The following is a 13,588-nucleotide window of genomic DNA, read 5'->3' as shown; positions in this document are numbered from 1 at the left end:
ACTCTCCTGGATGCTTCTCTACGGCAGTGCAAGGGATACTCATCACTTAATTAATCCTGTAAGAACAAGTAAGCTTGTAAGCACTACAAAACCTGTTGTATATTAAAGTGAAAGTTCTTATGGTTGCCTAATAAGCATCCAAGATCCAGCTGGGAGTCTGAAAGTGAGGACATCACAGGGAAAAAAAAAAGCTTTACTCTCTAATGAGGATCATATTCATCCTAGCAGTCTTTCCACTTTAATAATATAAGTATCTCTTCCATTGAACTGAGTTATCTTTCAAAGGACCTAGAAGGAAGCTGAGGGCCATCTCATATCTAAAAGGACAATAGTATCAACAGAAGGGATACACAGATCAAAGACACCGATGGATGGGTTGGCAAAATAATAAACACAAGTTAAAAGATAGAAAATAACATGCAATGCCACAGTGCAGAACTTATCAGCTAGAACAATTAATAAGGAAAACTAATAATGCATCACATCTGTTTCTTATAAAATTGAATATTCAAGGCTGTGCAGAATGTCTTTATTTCACTAAAGCAGATAACACAGCAAATAGACTTGTTTTACTCGAACAATAAGCATTTTAATGCTTGCAGGCATGACTTAGCATTCCAGGCACAGACCGCTCAATTTATGCAATAGGGGTTCTAATTACCCTACTCAAGCTTTGGGCAACCATTATTCTGTGCCGTCACCATTTAGTAATTCTCCATTTTGCTAGTAGAAGAACAGAAGTTCTCTAAATAAGATTGCATGACTTTTATCAGTTTGTTTTATGACTACTGTATGATTTATGAATGTAACATTCCATAAGGTTATGCTATATAACTATGTTATGCAGATTGCTGCTCTTATTCCAAATATTATGGTATCCTTTCATTTTCTTTGACCTGCAGAGCGTGGGATACAGTGTTTATGTATATAAATCATATTATATCCTTCAGGTAGCAAAAGCACTGTATCTGAGACATTCATGTCATACAAATTAAAATAAAATACCTTGACCTTTCTGTGCTGCATTATTTGGTTTAAGACCGTGAATCATTTTGATTCTGCAGGGCTCCAGGTGGTGTTGAACACGTTTTACCCTGCAATTCCTACAGATAATGCTGATCGAAACATTGCATTTTAGTTTAACAGCAGCTGGAAGATCAGATGTCGTATTAATATAACTCATTCTAAGTCAAGGAAGATAAATACTTTCAAGCCTTTTTTAATTGCTTTTTATTTTTGCTTTTATGAAATATGTGCGCTACCTGCCAGTTTTCTAATTTTATCCTATCAGTATATAGAAATCTCACAATTTTAATACAGAAAAGTACAAATTTTAGTTGCAGTTACCCTTACTTTAGGATTATGCCTATTGAATGAAAGCTTGTCATAAGCCAAAGGGGTTAATTCAGTGTTTATCTTAAACCAGTTAAATTTTTTCTATTTACTTTTTTTGAAATTTAAATTGTACAATGGGACTATGAATTTTCCACTATTCTAAGGCCAAAGAAGGTTGTTGCAAATGAACGTTATTAATGTATTAAGGGAAATAATCAAAATACATTACATGTGTAGCACTAAGGGTAAATGCAATGCTGTACTGCAGTCCTCCAGACTATATTTACATTTACCTGCCCTCCAGATGGAATTTCTGGGGATGTACCACTATCCCTAAGTCTGTACACTTTATTCCCTTTCTGTCAGGATTTCATTCTACTCTCCTCATTGGAGCATCAGGCTGCTCACTAACTACCCAAATCCTAACCACACTCCTAGAGTGAGCTGTATCAAAGTCTATCATCAGTTCACTATAGCTACATCTACTGAAGCCTACCTTCACCTCTGACTTTGAGTACTATCCACCTCCACCATCAGGTGGCACCAAAGCAACCAGAGGGCATGGTACCTTCCCCTTATAAAGACTATGAAAAAGAAAACAGCTTGCAAACAAGTCCAGTCCTGAGCTAAAATTAACCCAGGGAACCTTAACTATTTCACATCCCTGCACATGTTTGATTCTTTATAAGGTGGAATGATGTTGCTATACTGGTTATAAAACTCTTGTGCCATAATGGATAAATGAAACATTTTTCTGGAGGTGGCACCTTCTATAATACAGTGTATCTTTATGATAACTGAAACCTTTCCCAAATAGAGTTCTTATGAGCTGAAATTTTAGAAAGTATTTGTTTTTTTGGTTATGGTGCTGCCATTTAAAGAAGAATGCAACCCTAAATTTATCCCTTGTGCAGATTCAGGTATCGGAGTTCACGGACGCCATCTTCAGCCGCTTTGGTAATCTTTGAAATGAGACCGGCGATTTGCCAATTTTCATGCATGCGCAGTTGTCATGAAACAGAAAACTGCTCCAACTGCACATGCGCCACCACGCCAGTCTCATTGTGAAGATTCTGAAGAGAAGAAGATGCCGCCGTGAACTCCGATGCCTGCACGAGGGGTAAGTAAAAATTTAGGGGCATTTGCCCGGGGTAACACTTAGGATGGGGGGAGGAGGGAGGGGGTCTATGTAGGGTAGGGGTTTTTTAACTTTAGGGTTGAATTCTCCTTTAAATTCTTTAAACAGCAAGCGGACTTGACATATATTGTAACAATTATAAACAGTCAATAGCTTGTGTATAACTTGTAGAACAATTTCTAAAAGAAGTTTTATGTTTCTCAGTCCCAGTTGTACTAAATATTGTTCCATTATCTCACATAATCCTTCCCTCTCTCCCTATGTGCTGTCTGCAGTTTCTGTGCATATGTTTTCCTGTAATTCTTTATTTCTTACCATTTTCTTCCTCTTCTCAGATACTCTTGAGCCTTTTTTCTAATTGTAGTGCAAAAATGAGCACCTGCTATGTCTCCCCAGACCAGATTGCTAAAAGAGTTTCACTCTCACCAAAATGTCCATCCCTGCCTCTCTCAGTTGCTGCACCATCGCTGATAGAATAAGTGACTAGAGACAGCAGGAACTGGGAGTAACTGGAATTATAAAAATCATGAGAAATTGTTTTGATAAATAAAAGTAACGCATGCTTCTCTTCTTTAGTCATCAGCATTCTTAATGGCTTATATTAAGTTTATTGCTTTAGGTTTATTACCATGGAGATGAAAAAAGAAAAAAAGCCTCACTTTATATCAGCATTGCAGGTTCTGATGTAAAACAGAATGCCATGTTGCTGTTATTATCTCTATAGAAAGGTTGGATCTTGCAGATTTGATAGGCATAATGGAAAGCTGGAAGCATGTACCAATATAATGGGATAAAAATATATGCTATATAGTGACTGATGCGGTTCGTCCTTTAAAAAAAAGGCAAATAGATGAATAGCTTCCTGAATCCCTGTTTGGTACTTCTGCAAGAGGATGATAAGCGTATTGCTACAGTGAAATTATTTCTATGTTTCAGGCAGCTGTATACAGCATATTTGTTTTTAAGCAAGCTAATAGATCCATAGTATTACTAGTATGTTTCTAAATGTGTTCCTTTTCTATATGGATTGGGTGCTTGGTCCTGGGAAGGGCAATTCATTTATGCCAATAAAAGAGTTTAGAGAGCGATTATCACTGGTTAATCTTCAGTGGAGTGGTGTAGCTCATAAAGCATGTTCCCGATGTATCCAAAGGAGGCAGTTTTAAACTGTTAAAATGCTTGAAGCATTTTGTTCCATCTGGCAGTTAATCATAGACAATGCTCACATCACATCCAGTTCTCTCTAAAGGCCTACTAAGTCATTTAACTGGATAACGGCCAGGATGGAATTCCTACGGTAATCAAAAAACAAAAATATATACAGATCAACAAAATTTGGCGATTGTGGCAAAATAAAAGTTAAGTATACATTTTAATAAATACTGTATAACAATTTCATAGATAAGCATGTTCTTTATTAAATAGAGCTAGAGTATCAAGTTAACGCATACATTGTAAACTAATATAGTAACATTAGTGGGTACATAAAAATCATGTTTAAAGGATAGTTCATTATCAACGCTAAAAAGCACTGTTGTCTAAAGATCAATAAAAAAATCAGCTTGTGATCACTAATGCCAGCCTATGATTAAGTGCATAAGTGCACAAAATCCGTAAAACTTTGTATATTATCTGCCTACATAAAGTCTGTAGTTCCTTTACATTGCCTGTATGTGGGATATGTGAGTGCCTGCAGTTTCTTTCCTTGGTTTGATACTTCCACCTTGAGCTGTAAGTCAAGGGCATGTGCACCCTGACCCCACATGTAAACTGCTGAGAATTTCTACTAATATGCACCAATTATTTTTCTATTGTGTTATATACTAATGCCAGGAAAAGCAAGAATCATCAAAGGTAGAGTTCAAGCCACAGGGTAATCTAATTTTGAAATGAAAAATCCAGAACGCCTCATATGTCAATGACCTCTAGCTCTCCAGTAGGCTTTCTCTACACCTTGTACTGTCAAGTAAGAAACACTCCCATTACAACATGAATCAGTGCTTACCCATTATTATGTGTGAATGCGTGTTTCACATGTTCCCTTATTCAATACCTGAGTTAGAGTGTAGTACAACCCAAATATTGTATTCTGTTCCACTAACAGTGGCACTCTTATAGTTTAAGGGGGTTATTTACAAAACCTGGATTTTTATCTGGTTGAGGATTTTTGAGCAAAAACGTGAATTTTTAGAGGAAAAAGAACTCAAATTTTTCAAGATTTACCACGAAGCTGCAAAAAGTCCAAATCCGAAAATCTGCCATTTCAAACCTGCCGAGATAATGTATCATCAATGGCAATTGACCCTTTTACAATACAGTATGACAATATCATGGTCTGAGCTAGGTTTTGTCCGATAATCCAAAAAATTCAGAATCTAACAATTCTGGCATCAAATCCAATTTGAGTGTTTCCCAATCTGACTTTTTCGTGTTATTTTATTGATAAGATAAGATAAAATCATGGATGGGAGTCCGGTTGAGCTTGGCTTATTAAAAGATGAGATAAATTTGAGTTGAATTTGAGTCTCTTTATTAGCTCTGATATAGATTTTAGAAGTTTGACAGAAGGGTTAGGCCATAAAAATGTAATTATCAGATTATCTTTCAGAGCAGTGTCCATTGAATATTAAGATTTAAGTTTATGTATAGTGATAAGAGAATTTCATGAAACGTCAAAAAATCTGTGAAACGCATTGAAGTCAATGGACGCCAAAATTATTTTGACACGCGTCAATTTCTGGACCCGCAACAAGTTTTATAAGCACGACTATTTTGTCCAAATTGCGTCTGCCAATTTTTATGCGCGTGACTATTCTGGCGCGGTCCAAATTTTTTTTGATGCGGCAGATTTTTTAAAACGCGGAAATTCGCCACGAATTCGCAACCTGGCAAATTTATTCGCCCATCATTGAGGAAGAGGGCTGAACTGATCTCCCCTCACTACCTCCATCAACAAAATAAGGGTGCAATCGTTCACCCATGCTCGTTTGCACATTGTCTAGGGCACCCAGCCGATTTTGACTGGCACTGCTGAGGAAGGTACTGTCATAAACTGTAGAAGGACACATGATTTTATAAACAAAGTAAAAGACCTTGAATCAAACCAGTGCATTAGAGGGTATTCTGGAGCCATAATAAAAGAGACCTTTAAACGCTCACTGAAAGCAGTATAGTATTATTATAGAATTAGAAGCAAAGGTGATGTTAGTTACATCTTATTCTAAATATTTTATGGATACAGGCAACACAGTATAAAAATAATTTCCAATGCTAGATTGGAGAAAGTTTAGGACTTGGCATGTAAGTCTGTTTGCGGGACGGCTTCATCATTAGCTACTGAAATCTAAAAAAGACTCCTCAAGAATCATTATCCATTGATGCCCCATCTACCCTCCAATAAGGGGACCTGACAGGTGGTTGGAGCTGGGCTATTGACAGCTCTTGGGTTAATAAATGCATCAATTAAATTATATTATATTAGATATTCCTTTTAATCCTGACTGTATGCAGCCATATTATCCATGACTAATGTATAAATTGACAGGCAAGTAAAACTAGTTTTCTTCTGCCTATACTACATTTATGCTAGGACAAATATTGTAGATAATATCTAAATATCTCTGTAAATATAATGGAAAAATAAAAAAATATCCTTGGGATTTTTAACACCGTAGTAACTGGAGCATACTAAATCATTTAATAGCATTTTATATTCCCATGTATTAATATCCCTTTTTTTGTGCTAGTTTCCATGGTAACTACAATGGCTCAATATTACAGCTCATAAACACTGCAGGCACAAGTATTTGAGATCAGATCACCACTGTAATAGGTGCAACTCTGCCTAGTTAACATTTCTGAGGCAGGGCATTTTTCTTAGATCTCCCAACAAAATACTGGATGTTGTGTTAGTATTTTTGTCTATATAGTGACATATTGGAATATGCTGACAAAAAGAAAAGGTCTGTCTAGTCAAAGACTGATATTTAAAAAAGTTAGTCAAACTGCAGTGAAATCAGTGACAGCATGGATCGTGCATCCAGATGAGGGATGAGCAACATTTTTCGCCAGGCATGGATTTACGTAGAAATTTAGCATTACGCCATTTCTGCAAACATTTTTGCGCCCATTGACGCTAGTATATTTTACTGAATATGTTGCATATGCTGATGCTATATAAATAAAGGTACAGGTATAGGATCTGTCATCCAGAAACCTGTTATCCAGAAAGCTGTGAATGTCCCATAGACTCGATCAAATAATTAAAATGTTTAAAAATGATTTCCTTTTTCTCTGTAATAATCAAACAGTATTTTGTACTTGACCTCAACTAAGATATAACTAATCGTTATTGATGTCAAAACCATCTCATTGGGTTTATTTTATATTTAAATTCTTTTTCAGTAGGCAAAGTATGAGGATCCAAATCATGGAATGATGCCTTATCTGGAAAACCCCAGGTCTCCAGCATTCTGGATAGCAGATCCTTTACCTGTATTTATATAAATAAGGTATTAAAAGGTAAATAAATAAAGGCTTGAATAGTTCCTTCTTCTATAATTAATCCTGATGCAGGATACAGAAGCCTGCCAGTGATTAACAATGTGAAACACTGCACTCTATTAAGAAGCAATTTATTTATTCACAATTATAATCAAGATATTAGCCCTTTGAGGGAGCACAGGGTTTATAAGGATGATACCTGACTTGCAAGGAAGATTTGTATCTGTGTTAAAAGGTTTTCCATGGATGCTGATTTTTATTCTCTCAGGGAATGAACCACTTCCCTTATAGGTCATTCACAGAAATCACTCACAATAAGAATTTCCTGGAATAAGCTTTTCTAGGAATCTGCATTGCAGATACAAAAATTACATCCACCAACTTGCTAGCTGCAGAGCCACTATACAGTTCCTTGCTCTATTCAATTCAGAAGGCTGCCACATCAATATGTAACAAAGGAATAAAATAACACCTCTTTTTCAAACATAATCATCAGTGGCATTCATATTTTTTTTAATTATTTCAGTTAGAAAATTGTATTTAATGACATTCACAGAGCTATGAAACTAGATTTATTTTTCTATGCTAAACGGGCCCTGTGAAAAGACATCCATAATGACCCAGCAGTTACATTATAATTGATGCTCCCAGGTCCATTCAAATTGAAAAAGGAGTAGTTAGGTTCAGGTTGAAGGTGATAGGCTGGGCATGTACTCACATAAGAGGTCAATGGAGCCACCAGAAATAATTAGCACTGCAACGAGTTCCCACCAGTAATCATAGCACTAGAAATAATACAGAAAAGCAATGATATTAAATACTGGGAGATACAAAGACAATTTAAAAAAAATGGAAAAGTTTACAAGATTGCTGTCTTGCAGATGATGTGAAAATCAACATTGAGGGAGTTATTTACTAAAACTCAAGTTTTTCTCATACTTTCAATAAAACAAACTCGACCAAACTCCCATCCATGATTTTACCTTATTAATTAATAAAACAACTCAAAAAATTCAGTTTGGGAAAAGTCTTGATAAAGTTATAAAATTTGACTTCTGAAATGCTAGATTTTTTCGAGTTATTGCCCATATTATCATACAAAACCCAGCACAGACCATAATATGGTCAATAGGGACATCTGCCATTGACTTCTACAGGACCTCGACAGGTTTGAATGAGTATTTTCATATTCTGACTTTTAGCAGCTTCGAGGTATAATTAATCTCAAAAAAATGTAAGTTTTTTTTCCACAAAAAAATCGAGTATTCCCCGTTAAAAGTAGGGATGCACCGAATCCACTATTTTGGATTCAGCCGAATCCCCGAATCCTTCGCGAAATATTCGGCAGAATAACGAACCGAATCGGAACCATAATTTGCATATGCTAATTAGGGGTGGGAAGGGGAAAACATTTTTTATTTCCTTGTTTTGTGACAAAAAGTCACGCAATTTCCCTCTCCACCCCTAATTTGCATATGCAAATTCGGATTTGGATTCAGTTTTGGCTGGGCAGAAGGATTCAGCCGAATCGCGAACCGAATCCTGGATTCGGTGCATCCGTAGTTAAAAGCCTGACCAGAAAAATCGGTGCCTTAATAAATAACCTTCTGAAAGTTCAAAATCAAGCATTTGATTTGTCCACAGCTCTAAAGAAATCTCTTTGCAAATTTGGTGCAGATAGTGATTAACACCTTGGTGTAAGGGCTTTCTAAAGGAAAGAGAATGAGTCCTTCAGGCAAGGAGGCTTCAGGCTACTGTGCACAAGAAGGGGAGAATAATGAACAGGATCAAGAATAGGATGACAGGGGCAAAGAATCTAGGACAGATTGGAGTGGGACAGAGCGAGTGTAAACTTAAGAATAGATGGGAGTGAGCCGGACCAGGAGATAAACAGGACTGGAACAGAGTGAAGCAGGATGGAGCAGACATAGACCCAAGGATAGACTGGAGTGGGATGGAGCAGGCAATAAAAAGGTCTGGAAAAAAATAAATCAGAATGGAGCAGACGAAGAGTCAGGACCGGAGTGGGATGGTGTGGGGGAAGAGGACAGGACTGGATCAGGATACAGGGAACAGGAAACAGAAGCAAGACTGGAGCAGGAAAAAACAATGGCAGGACTAGAAACAGGGATAGAAACAGGAGTGGAGCAAGAGCAGGTGAAACAGCAGCGATTAGAGCCAGGGCAAAGCAGAAAAGCTAAGGTCAAGCCACAGTGCTCAGAACAAGGCTCCTTACACCGGCTGTAAGGAGGGCTGGGCTTTTATAGGGCAGAATTAGCCCTGATTCACTGACCCCACCCAACCAATAATGTTGCTGGGGTGGTGCAAATGACTCCACATGGGCTGCTCTCCTGGCCCAGTGGATAGAGCAAGCAGCCAACAACAAGGAGGTCCTGGTGGGTCTAGTAATGAGCCTTCTATCAAGGGTCTGTTTCAAATCTGTCTCAAATACATTTTTCCTAACAAAGATAATTAATAATTGGTCCATTGGTCCACACATCAGTGATGAAGACTTGAATGTGGTTCTGGGTTGAGCAATGACCCAACTTAGCCTTCTTGGTATAAAAATATTATCCAGTTATCAAGGAGTCACATGACCATATAAAGGCATAATGCATATAAGGCAAATGCTTTATACATGTCATAGAACAGAATTTCTACAATTTTACAACAGAGTACTTTTTTTTTTTTTATAAAGTTTTAATGAATTATTATGAATATTCATGACTCTTGTGTATAAGAAAATACCCTGCATATGAAACTGATGTGTCCCTGTGAGATATATATTATTATTGCAGATGAAACATAAACCACATGGTCCAGCAAGAAAAATGCAAACTTCTTTAACATTTTATAGGCAATTTGCATCTGCGATATCATAAAAGATTGAACAATCTCAGAGAAAGGGCCATTCAGAATAAGTGGCCTGTCAGTAACTTTTCCCATAATTGTGTCCTGTACCTAACCCTCATCCCCATACTTCTGTCCATTTTTATTAACCTCAAGAGGATTTTTGAGCTAGCTTGCAATGTTTCTCGTGGCATACAGTAAAACAGAAAACAACACACTGGAGCTGGGTCAATTGAATTTCAGAATGCAGTATGTAAGTAATCCCTCCATCCTGATTGGTTTTGTAGCATTTTGTAGAATTGTGAAGATGTTACTGCTGCATATTTGAACAAATGCTAGAATGTCAAATTTCTGTCTTTGGCAAAAGAATGTACTCATCACGAGACAAAAAATCCAATACACCAACATGCCTGTAAAAATAAAATATTCAGTACTTGGCTGTTGCATTGATTTTGTATTCCTTTTTTGGTGGCCTTTTTTTTAAAAAAAAAAATGCACAGTCTGATTTCCTATATTGTTTTTGCAACAAAAAACAACTTTCTTATATGTTTGTAATGACATTTTCCCATAAAGCCCCATTGTCCTGACAATCAATCAGTTTCTATCTGCGTGAGGCAGACATTCAGTTGTTTATAGAAAGCAAGACAGGCCTTAACAAAAGTAACTAGTAGAAGCGGAGAGATAAGAAAGAAAAACATTGCAATTTTGTGCAATTATGCAATTTAAGACAAAGCAATATATATTTATATAACCAAGTGAATATAAAAAGTGTAAGGTGATGCAAGCTTCTATATATTCCGACTCTACGGGGCACATTAGCTCGAGTGAAGGATTAGAATAAAAAATACTTTGAATTTCTAAGTATTTTTTTGGCTACTTGGACCATCGAATTGGCTACTTCGACCTTCGACTTCGAATTGAACGATTCGAACTAAAAATCATTCGACTATTCGACCATTCGATAGTCGAAGTACTGTCTCTTTAAAAAAAACCTTTGACCCCCTACTTCGCCACCTAAAACCTGCCGAACCTCAAAAGGTCCCCATAGGCTTTCTAACAAATTTGTGATCAAAGGAAAATCGTTCGATTGATGGATTAAAATCCTTCGAATCGTTCGATTCGAAGGATTTAATCGTTCGAGCAAACGATTATTCCTTCGATCGTTCGATCGAACGAATATCGCTAAATCCTTCGACTTCGATATTCGAAGTCGAAGGATTTAACTTCGACGGTCGAATATCGAGGGTTAATTAACCCTCGATATTCGACCCCTACTTGTTTATATATCTATATATTCGAATTTAATTTTTGTTAGTTATATATAAAGATTGCTTTAAAAAGTTGCCAAGAAGTAGCCTTATCAAGCATCACAGTATTCAGGTATAGAAGACTAGCAATCTATTTACCATCATAAAAGTCCAAAACCTAGAGCAGGTGAATCTTGGCTTCCCAAAAAATTAGGCACTAGATGGATTCTTCAAATCATTCCTGGAATCCTCTCCCATTAGACTTACCATATTCAACAGCTCAGCCGCTGAATTTTAAAGAACAGACAGATCTGCATTCCATACAAGGAATGGAGCAAAACGAAAGTTGCTATGGTTTGGTATTATAGCATTAATTAAAAAAATAAGACTAACATGCAGCAGTGTTCTCCAGACTGATCCAGTCATTTGTTGATGGGAATGTTGAACTGTCAGTCTTTAGACCCTGGGCCATTGGCATTAGTAAGTAACAGATGATCGACTAGCGAGGAAGCTGGGGTGGGGGAATCTCATTATAGTGAGAAAATGGAATGACATGTTGCTTTTTGTGAGCCAAATTCAACACCATTAAGCCTGCTGAATCCATATAGTGTGAGTAACACTGCACTGCATAATCAGTACTTGGTGCACAATTCAGAGTGGTCTCCATCTAAAACATTTTACAGCTCTATAATAGGCAGTGACTTTTAGTCATAGTGTAGGCGACAAATGGAAGAGTTCCTTGGAGTCTGCCCTTGTGAGTCATTCTACAGAAACAAACATGTGTCTATTTCTCAACTCTTACATACCGAGATATTGTTATTATTGACATGTTTTACTGTGTGTATAAAACTGACTGGTGTTTCTTAACACAATGCAGTTGAACAATAAAACTCTTCTACTATAATGAAAAACGATGAAGTTGTTTTTAGGGTTTTCTATCCACATTCTATTACAGCAGGTTTCAGAGTGTACAGACAATTCTTTAAAAATATAATCAGCTTCCAGCATAAATTGTTTTCTCTTAAGCGCAACTCATAGATGGATTTTCTGTTGGTAGAAATTTGGCCTTAGAAGGTTAGGAGAAATACTGACAGCGATGAAACTGGCAGGGTTATTTAAAGGCAATCGCTTTCTAACAACGTGTTTCTAAGAAATGACAACCCCCCTTTGTTTCATGAAGAGCTCTACAAAGAAGTGACACAATCCATTTTAATTTTGTGAGTGGCATCCTGATATCATGTACCACCTATTGCATTATAACATATGTTTTAATTACCCAACAGTAGATTTTAATCTTATTTTAATTTCATGAATATGAAAAGAAAATGAATGGTTCTGGTCTACTGAATGCCTGACCTGGCTCTACTGATTGGCATCGCTTGCACTCCAGATGAAGCTAACAGTTAAATCCCACCTTGTTCATTGCCTTAAAGTATCTGCTCCCCTACTATTGCCCATTCAAGTGTTCAACTGATGTTGGTCTACCTGGCTGGTTTTTGCCCTTAGCCATTACTTCTCCCAGTGATTTCAGTCCCTGCTGATCATGCTCCCTGCATTTAGTTTCACTCTCCTGTTTCCTCCAAGAGCAAGTGCAATGATATCAACTAAATGTTGACTGGATTTTGGACTCTGTACTGTTTCAACCCTTGTGTGCTTTAAGTTGGACCGTAGATTAGTTAAACCTGTCATTGTTTTGTTTGTTTTATTTACCCTGCCTACCCGCCTGCTTATTATGAACCTGTACTGAAATTAATCTTATTTTAGCCTGCAAGCATCAGTCCTTTCCTTCTCCTTGGTTCATACCATGAACACTATAAAAAGAGGCCTCTGAATTACAGCCGTGGCCCCATTCATTACTCATTTTATCACACAGAGAGCCGAGCATTTAATTACATTTTATAACAATGAGACTCCAGAAATGGGTGTAACAGAGACCCCCGGAAAAAAGTAGACATCATTACCCCAGAAATTCACATAGCATGAAGGAGGCCACAACATCCGCAGTACTGTGCTGCAACATTTTATTCCAAATTCCACTGGTATTTGGAATAAAAAGTTGCAGCACAGTACTGCGGATGTTTTGGCCTCCTTCATGCTGTGAATTGTCAAATATTTGGCCTTTACGGTGTGACCTAATAAGAAGGTGAGCCCACTAGATAAGAAGATGAGGGACGAGCTAAGAAAACTACATACGATCATTACTCCAGCATTTTATGAAACAGCAATCTCTGCATCCAAAGACAAACTATCCCCCTCACACAGTGGCTTGGTATACATGGCACAGTACACAGAAAGAAATCGCCAGCGCTCAGTCTAAATCACGCTGTGTCGTTGACCAGCCGCTATAAACACCATTGTGCCAGAGCTTGGTCTAACACACATTCTGGAGTTGACCATCTGCTATAAACAATAAAAAGCCAATATTTGTACACAAAGAGAAAGAAAAAAATTGCTAGTGCTTGCTTTGCCTTTAAAAATAATTATTAAAAAAAATGAGGTGTTAGTACCACACTTT

This window comes from Xenopus laevis, chromosome 3L (assembly GCF_017654675.1).
Source record: "Xenopus laevis strain J_2021 chromosome 3L, Xenopus_laevis_v10.1, whole genome shotgun sequence".
In the NCBI taxonomy this organism is placed as follows: Eukaryota; Metazoa; Chordata; class Amphibia; order Anura; family Pipidae; genus Xenopus; species Xenopus laevis.
This window is presented reverse-complemented; position numbering follows the sequence as displayed.